We start from the raw sequence: 8,805 nt of genomic DNA on the forward strand, positions 1-8,805 counted from the left end.
AAGCCATTGGGTTGAAAAGGGAACAATCTCTGTTCAAGGCATTGGGTTGAAAAGGGAACAATCTCTGTTCAAGCCACTGGGTTGAAATCGGAACAATCTCTCAAGCCATTGGGTTGAAAAGGGAACAATCTCTGTTCAAGCCATTGGGTTGAAAAGGGAACAATCTCTGTTCAAGGCACAGGGTTGTCAAAGGCCTCTGTGTAAAGGTGGTCAGGTTGAAACCTTACCAACTGTACTGGTGGCTACATCCCTGTTGTAACATGAACCATTTTAACATAGTTTAATACCCATCTCAAGAAGTAAACTGCTTGGTATTGCCACACCACTCATGATGACAGATGTACTTGAAGGATGTTTTGACAACAAAGTAGGTAGTAAGTATTAAGTAACATGTACTTTTCAACATAAATCATGTAATAAATATTTATTTCAGAATACTAAGAAGATACAATGTTCTCTTATATGTAGGAATAAAATATCTCAAAATATTGATATTAGAATGTGAAGCGCCTTTTGATCAATTGTATTATTATTATCATTAACTTCTAAAAAACACACATCACCACATTGATTTACTGTTTGTGGAGTAGTGATACCAAATATTCATTTCAATTTAGTTTGCGAAGTAAAACAGTCGTTTTCTAACCTATTGTGAAGTGCAAACTGTTATTGTACTCAAATTCTATATTATTTGTTTGACTGCTGTTTTGTTTCTATTATTTACTTTTATGAAATTTTCTACTTAAAAAAAAAAAGTGATGTAGGCCTAATCAGAGTATAAAGAATGAATAAAACAAGTTATTTTGCATTAATTCAACATAAACAGACCTTGGCAAACATCGCATCCTATCTTACAGAAATTTTAATTATTATTATATTGATGTTAAAAATGTTTAAATAAACTCCATTGTCTATTTTATACAGGAAATCTCAAACAATGCTATATTGATCAGACAAAACTCAGTCATGCGTGCAGACAATAGTTAACAAACTAAAAAGACAATTAATTGTTAGGAAACACAACTGCAGTATGGAAGATTGATGATTGTACTGCAGTATGTTGAATACAGCAGTAATATAGCAAAGGGTGGTTCCTACGTTTTTCCAAGGCCAGCCACAGTGTGAGTCAGAGTTGATTGCCATTGTTAAATATACAGTCTTACTTTGTAGTAACAGCAGCCCCCACGTACTACACGCAGATTGTGCTGCAGATATTAATAATATCATAACAGACACTGATTCATTTTATAATTACTGTATTATGTTGATTAAAGGGGTTTATGAAAGGGTGGAGTTTACATTACTCATCAAATATACTCTACGTCGATGGTTACACCCTTTTTTTTAAATTCATAATTTATGAATTATTTAGTCTTTTTTTAATTACACTTTTATGAAGATATTTTGCATATATGTATATATGTTTTGACTATTTGAATTGTGGTGGTATACGGTACATTATTAATGAAATATATTATCCCTATCAAATATATCAAATATATTATCCCTATCAAATATATCAAATATATTATCCCTATCAAATATATCAAATATATTATCCCTATCAAATATATCAAATATATTATCCCTATCAAATATATCAAATATATTATTCCTATCAAATCTTCTTGTTACATCCTCTTTTTTTATTAATTGCTTCCTTATTTGGATTGAATAATATTTTTTAATGAATGTTTCTAATAAAATAATTCGGCAAAATTGATTGGGGATTTAAAAGTAATTCATTGTTTCCTTGCTTCTACAAATTATTAACATTCGTCAAAAAGGAAATAGCAGCTATAGAGTGCAAGACAGTGCAAAAGTAACATGCATTATGTAATCAAGAGAACTTCAGGTGTATAAAATGTATACACCCAATACATACAGTATATATATATTATATGCCAACCATTGTTATCATATAATATTTTTGGTCAATAAATGTTTCTTGAATTGAATGTTTGTTTTATATATTTAGTCAAATTGCCAAATCGACTTGTCCCAGGACTCTTGGATTGGTAGGCAAGCATAACCACTAAGTCATAACATGCAGGAAATGAATAGATTTCCTCTGTGGTCTTAGCAAAACATTACAACAGCAATAGAACATTTATATAATAGATTAAAATGGCATTTTGTTATTGATATGCCGTGCAAAATATATGTACGTAACAATTTAACGTCATAGCAAAGCATCAGGCAGGTGTACATACATGTATGTCATTAAAACATACAATATCAATGTCATTAAAAAACATGTAAAAAATATCAAAAACAAAGTGACATTACATACCTACAGGTAATACATTGATAAGCTTATATAAAGGATTTGTTTTTGATTTTTGTAAAAGGGTGGTAAAAGAGGTGGTTTAAAGATCTCGCAAATTATTGTTAGATACAGTTTCCGGAACAAAGTGAACTTGAATAAAACCAAGGAAATGAAGATGATACCAATTTCATAAAAAGAGTTGAATAACCTATATTTACACTAAATTAATTGAAGTATCAATGAAAATCATCAAACAATCATGAACAATAAAAGGTGATTCATAAGATCACATGACGTAGTGCGTGAGTCACGTTCAATGCCGATAAAGACTTAAGGGGAATAACAAACTAGTTAACATTCATCTTATCTTATATTTGGTGAATATTTATAGAATTAGAAACATACGAAAGAAAGATTATTAGATCTGCCAGTCACATGATGTTTAAGTCACATTTAAACATGTCGTGTTAAAGATATATTGTTCCTTGAAAAAAATAATGTTGTCAACATTTTTTGTTGAATATGCAATTTTAATGTCACATAATAGTTAAATCCATTTTGACCAAAAATTGGATGGGAAAAAAATGTATTTATCTGAAAAAAAAATGTAATTTAAAGCAAAAAATTGTTTTTGGTTGAATTTAACCATTTATTTTGTCATTTTACAAGAAAAAATTGTTTTTTATAAATTTTTTTCTACTGAAGGGATTAACTTTATTAAAACTACAAAATAAATATTGAAAGTATTATTAAATTAATCTTCATTTTAGATTAAAATGGCTATTTGTTATTGATATGCCATGCAAAATATATACGTAACAATTTAACGTCATAACAAAGCATTATGCAGGTGTACATACAATATGTACAATATATATTATTAATGTCATTTAAAAACATTAAAAACTAGAGGGTACTCCGAGAGTACAAACCTCCGCCTACTGTAAAATTCCTCTACATAAAATGCCCCCTGAATATTTTTTTTTAACATTTTTTTGTATTAGTTCTAAGTGTAAATATGTTAACTGCACACTACAAAGTTGTGGATGACAGTGTGGTGTAATGGTTATGTATCCAGCCTCTCACAGTTGAGGTCGCTGGTTCAAGCCCCACTGAGGGTTTTTTTTTTTTATTATTTTTTTATTTTTTATTTTTGGTGGACCTTGATCTTTGACCCTGACCCTTCAAAATGTAACCACAATTATATGATGTGTCATTGATCATTGTGGCTAAGTTTGGTGAGAATCGGATCAAAACTGTGGTCTCTAGACAGTAAAATAGTTTTTTGTTAGTTGTGACCTTGACCTATGACCTTTCCCCCTCAAATTCGAACTCGTCCGAGCTTTTTGGGCATAGATCATTGTGTCCAAATTTGGTTAGAATCGGATAAAAACTGTGGCCTCCAGGCTGTTCACAGACACACACACAAACACACACACACACACACAAACACACACACACACACACAAACATACAGGGGTGAAAACATAACCTCCTTGGCGGAGGTAACAAAGTGTCATTACATAAGTGTGTAATACATTGATATTCTTTAAAAGGATTTTTTTTGGGGACAATAATATCCCGACTTGGAATGAAATCAATGCTTTAAAAAAATAGGTGTATTCACATTTTTTCATTTTAGATATTTTGTGAGTATTATTAATAATAGATTTAGAAATATCAATGCAAAGATTCTTCTCATTAATAAAATGAATGTGTGACTCACGATCACAATGTCACGATCGCAAAATAATAAATCTTACACAGACTCATGGGAAAACTATGTTTCATCAGAGTATCTTTAACATTCAATGATTAATTACGCTTTTTTTCCAAAAATGATTCAGAAAGGAATAAATTGTGAGATGAGTCAGAGCTTCAGCCATGAAAGTAACTATGATTGATGAAGGGTGGATAGACTTCTCTGAAATGTCTATAAAGTTTGCAAAAAATATAATGCTGCAAAGGAAAGGATGAGCTGAGATCAGTTCAAGCTTAAAACAAGTTGATACACCATAAATGGCGACCGCAACCACATCAAACATTCTTAATAAATTTACAATAAATACATCCAAAGGCAAATTACTGAAAAATGACAATGTTGTGGTCTCAATGGAGATACAAAATAAAATAAACAAGGCAGCTAAATCAAAACAATAAAGTAAAACAGCCAGAAAAATTAACAGAGCTTTCGGACAACACTAGCCCTTCATCACTGATACTAAATGACATATAGATAAATTTTCAAAAATTGTCTTTCTTGGGAAGATAAGAATTAAAAATGGTAGAATAAAATTGAATGACTTAATTCCAATATTACATGCATACATTTTTAGAATCCTGAAATTGGGCGTCATTACGATCAACTGACGAAACGCTTCCTATCAATCAGGAACTATTATATATATTACTATTGTTTTGTTTCAGAGTTAATTTGTTTTGATATCTACAAAAAAACTTTACCTAAAAACTCTACACGTAACTCTTTTTTGTCAACACTTAAGGGAGGGAGTAACATAGCATATCTGCTATAGTATACTATAATAAACTGACAACGCCATGATTTACTATATAAATTAATGACATGGTATAATTGTATTATTTAAATGTTATTATTATCAATAATTTCAGTGACTTAGGTGTGTATTGTGTACCTAGCCCTTTATCAGACATGTACTAATTGGTTATGAAGTATAATAGCGCTGCTAAATATAGGTGTAAGTTATTTATGAAAGGCCAAAGTAAATAAAGTTAACAAAAGCACACTTGGCAGGTACTGTATACCTAATTGTTACTGTATACCTAATTGTTACTGTATACCTACAGTAATTGTTACTAAATAAAAACCAAATTTTGACACCACTGGCTCACGGTATGGCATGGCTTAGCGTAAGGGGAGGTGCTCTAGACAAGAATAAGTGAATGGTAGACAGGATGGTGACAGAGGTGTAAGTCAATCCTAATTAGTTATTTAATTATTGGTATTTTATTATTTAAAATGGGAAATATCGGAAGCTTAATAAGTAAACACAATCATGGACGTCTTTTTATCAATATTTTCATTTCAATCAGATATCACAAAAGCCTTTCAAAATTGGATTACTACAATACTGTACATATAGAATATTTAAATATTATAATTATTTGATATTTAGAATTCATCTAAAAATTTGTTATTATTTGAATTCAACCTTGGTTGTGACTGTCATAAAATAAGCCATGGTTACGCTAATCGCCATTTGCAGCTGATCAAAACAAGGTTGCCGTTATGTGACGTTTGGATACTACCGGATTAAAATTCAACATGCAGTTAACAAGCAAAAACACAATCATACAGCAGTCTGCTACCACAAAATCAATATGAAATTAATAAACAACATTGATATACCGCTATTGCATGCAAGTAACATGGTATGTGATCAATATGAAATTAATAAACAACATTGATATAGCGCTATTGCATTCAAGTAACATGGTATGTGATCAATATGAAATTAATAAACAACATTGATACCGCTATTGTATGCAAGTAACATGGTATGTGATCAATATGAAATTAATAAACAACATTGATACCGCTATTGCATGCAAGTAACATGGTATGTGATCAATATGAAATTAATAAACAACATTGATATACCGCTATTGTATGCAAGTAACATGGTATGTGATCAATATGAAATTAATAAACAACATTGATACCGCTATTGTATGCAAGTAACATGGTATGTGATCAATATGAAATTAATAAACAACATTGATACCGCTATTGCATGCAAGTAACATGGTATGTGATCAATATGAAATTAATAAACAACATTGATACCGCTATTGTATGCAAGTAACATGGTATGTGATCAATATGAAATTAATAAACAACATTGATATACCGCTATTGTATGCAAGTAACATGGTTGCAAGTAACATGGTATGTGTGACATACAGTAAGAGACTATCGAAAATATTCTATGGCAGTGATGACACCTGCACATTATTCAAGTACAAGTGTGAATGTTATGAAAATAAAAATTAACTTAAAGCTCTGTCTACACTATCAAACTAGTTTGACAAAAAAGTGTGATGTACTAAAATATGGTGGTGATATGAAAGCATCATGGGCACATCATATTTTTGTTGTCACATAAAATGTTAGGTTAGGTTAAGCTTTAGGAATCTTTCTTCAGGAAATAAAATAAGTTACTTCATAGTTACAATACATTTTATGATTAATAATAATAATAATAATACGTTGATCTTTATCTTAATGCACAAAGCCTCTAAGCGCTAATACCCTGGTCATGTTTTGGATCAAACATGTATGGAAACATTACTCACTATAATCTTGCAGCCGTAATCAGCGCAGTTGTGTTTTGCCCTATACCAAGTTAGTTAGAACTTAGTTAGAACTTAGTTAGAACTTAGTTAGACACCTAGTAAATGAAGATCACAACTTCCGCCAAGTTGACAACAATGAGGTTCAGAAATGAAATTTTCCCCAAAATAAACAAAAACTAAAAGTTATCCTCCTGCATAGGTTACAGCAGTTTTTATAAGTTATCCTGCATAGGTTATAGCAGTTTTATAAGTTATCCTGCATAGGTTACAGCAGTTTTATAAGTTATCCTGCATAGGTTATAGCAGTTTTATAAGTTATCCTGCATAGGTTATAGCAGTTTTATAAGTTATCCTGCATAGGTTACAGCAGTTTTATAAGTTATCCTGCATAGGTTACAGCAGTTTTATAAGTTATCCTGCATAGGTTACAGCAGTTTTATAAGTTATCCTGCATAGGTTATAGCAGTTTTATAAGTTATCCTGCATAGGTTACAGCAGTTTTATAAGTTATCCTGCATAGGTTACAGCAGTTTTATAAGTTATCCTGCATAGGTTACAGCAGTTTTATAAGTTATCCTGCATAGGTTATAGCAGTTTTATAAGTTATCCTGCATAGGTTACAGCAGTTTTATAAGTTATCCTGCATAGGTTACAGCAGTTTTATAAGTTATCCTGCATAGGTTACAGCAGTTTTATAAGTTATCCTGCATAGGTTATAGCAGTTTTATAAGTTATCCTGCATAGGTTACAGCAGTTTTATAAGTTATCCTGCATAGGTTACAGCAGTTTTATAAGTTATCCTGCATAGGTTACAGCAGTTTTATAAGTTATCCTGCATAGGTTACAGCAGTTTTATAAGTTATCCTGCATAGGTTACAGCAGTTTTATAAGTTATCCTGCATAGGTTATAGCAGTTTTATAAGTTATCCTGCATAGGTTACAGCAGTTTTATAAGTTATCCTGCATAGGTTACAGCAGTTTTATAAGTTATCCTGCATAGGTTACAGCAGTTTTATAAGTTATCCTGCATAGGTTACAGCAGTTTTATAAGTTATCCTGCATAGGTTACAGCAGTTTTATAAGTTATCCTGCATAGGTTACAGCAGTTTTATAAGTTATCCTGCATAGGTTATAGCAGTTTTATAAGTTATCCTGCATAGGTTACAGCAGTTTTATAAGTTATCCTGCATAGGTTATAGCAGTTTTATAAGTTATCCTGCATAGGTTACAGCAGTTTTATAAGTTATCCTGCATAGGTTACAGCAGTTTTATAAGTTATCCTGCATAGGTTACAGCAGTTTTATAAGTTATCCTGCATAGGTTACAGCAGTTTTATAAGTTATCCTGCATAGGTTACAGCAGTTTTATAAGTTATCCTGCATAGGTTATAGCAGTTTTATAAGTTATCCTGCATAGGTTACAGCAGTTTTATAAGTTATCCTGCATAGGTTATAGCAGTTTTATAAGTTATCCTGCATAGGTTATAGCAGTTTTATAAGTTATCCTGCATAGGTTACAGCAGTTTTATAAGTTATCCTGCATAGGTTACAGCAGTTTTATAAGTTATCCTGCATAGGTTACAGCAGTTTTATAAGTTATCCTGCATAGGTTACAGCAGTTTTATAAGTTATCCTGCATAGGTTACAGCAGTTTTATAAGTTATCCTGCATAGGTTACAGCAGTTTTATAAGTTATCCTGCATAGGTTACAGCAGTTTTATAAGTTATCCTGCATAGGTTATAGCAGTTTTATAAGTTATCCTGCATAGGTTACAGCAGTTTTATAAGTTATCCTGCATAGGTTACAGCAGTTTTATAAGTTATCCTGCATAGGTTACAGCAGTTTTATAAGTTATCCTGCATAGGTTATAGCAGTTTTATAAGTTATCCTGCATAGGTTATAGCAGTTTTATAAGTTATCCTGCATAGGTTACAGCAGTTTTATAAGTTATCCTGCATAGGTTATAGCAGTTTTATAAGTTATCCTGCATAGGTTACAGCAGTTTTATAAGTTATCCTGCATAGGTTATAGCAGTTTTATAAGTTATCCTGCATAGGTTACAGCAGTTTTATAAGTTATCCTGCATAGGTTACAGCAGTTTTATAAGTTATCCTGCATAGGTTACAGCAGTTTTATAAGTTATCCTGCATAGGTTATAGCAGTTTTATAAGTTATCCTGCATAGGTTACAGCAGTTTTATA

The sequence above is a fragment of the Antedon mediterranea genome, chromosome 9 (assembly GCF_964355755.1).
Source record: "Antedon mediterranea chromosome 9, ecAntMedi1.1, whole genome shotgun sequence".
In the NCBI taxonomy this organism is placed as follows: domain Eukaryota; kingdom Metazoa; phylum Echinodermata; class Crinoidea; order Comatulida; family Antedonidae; genus Antedon; species Antedon mediterranea.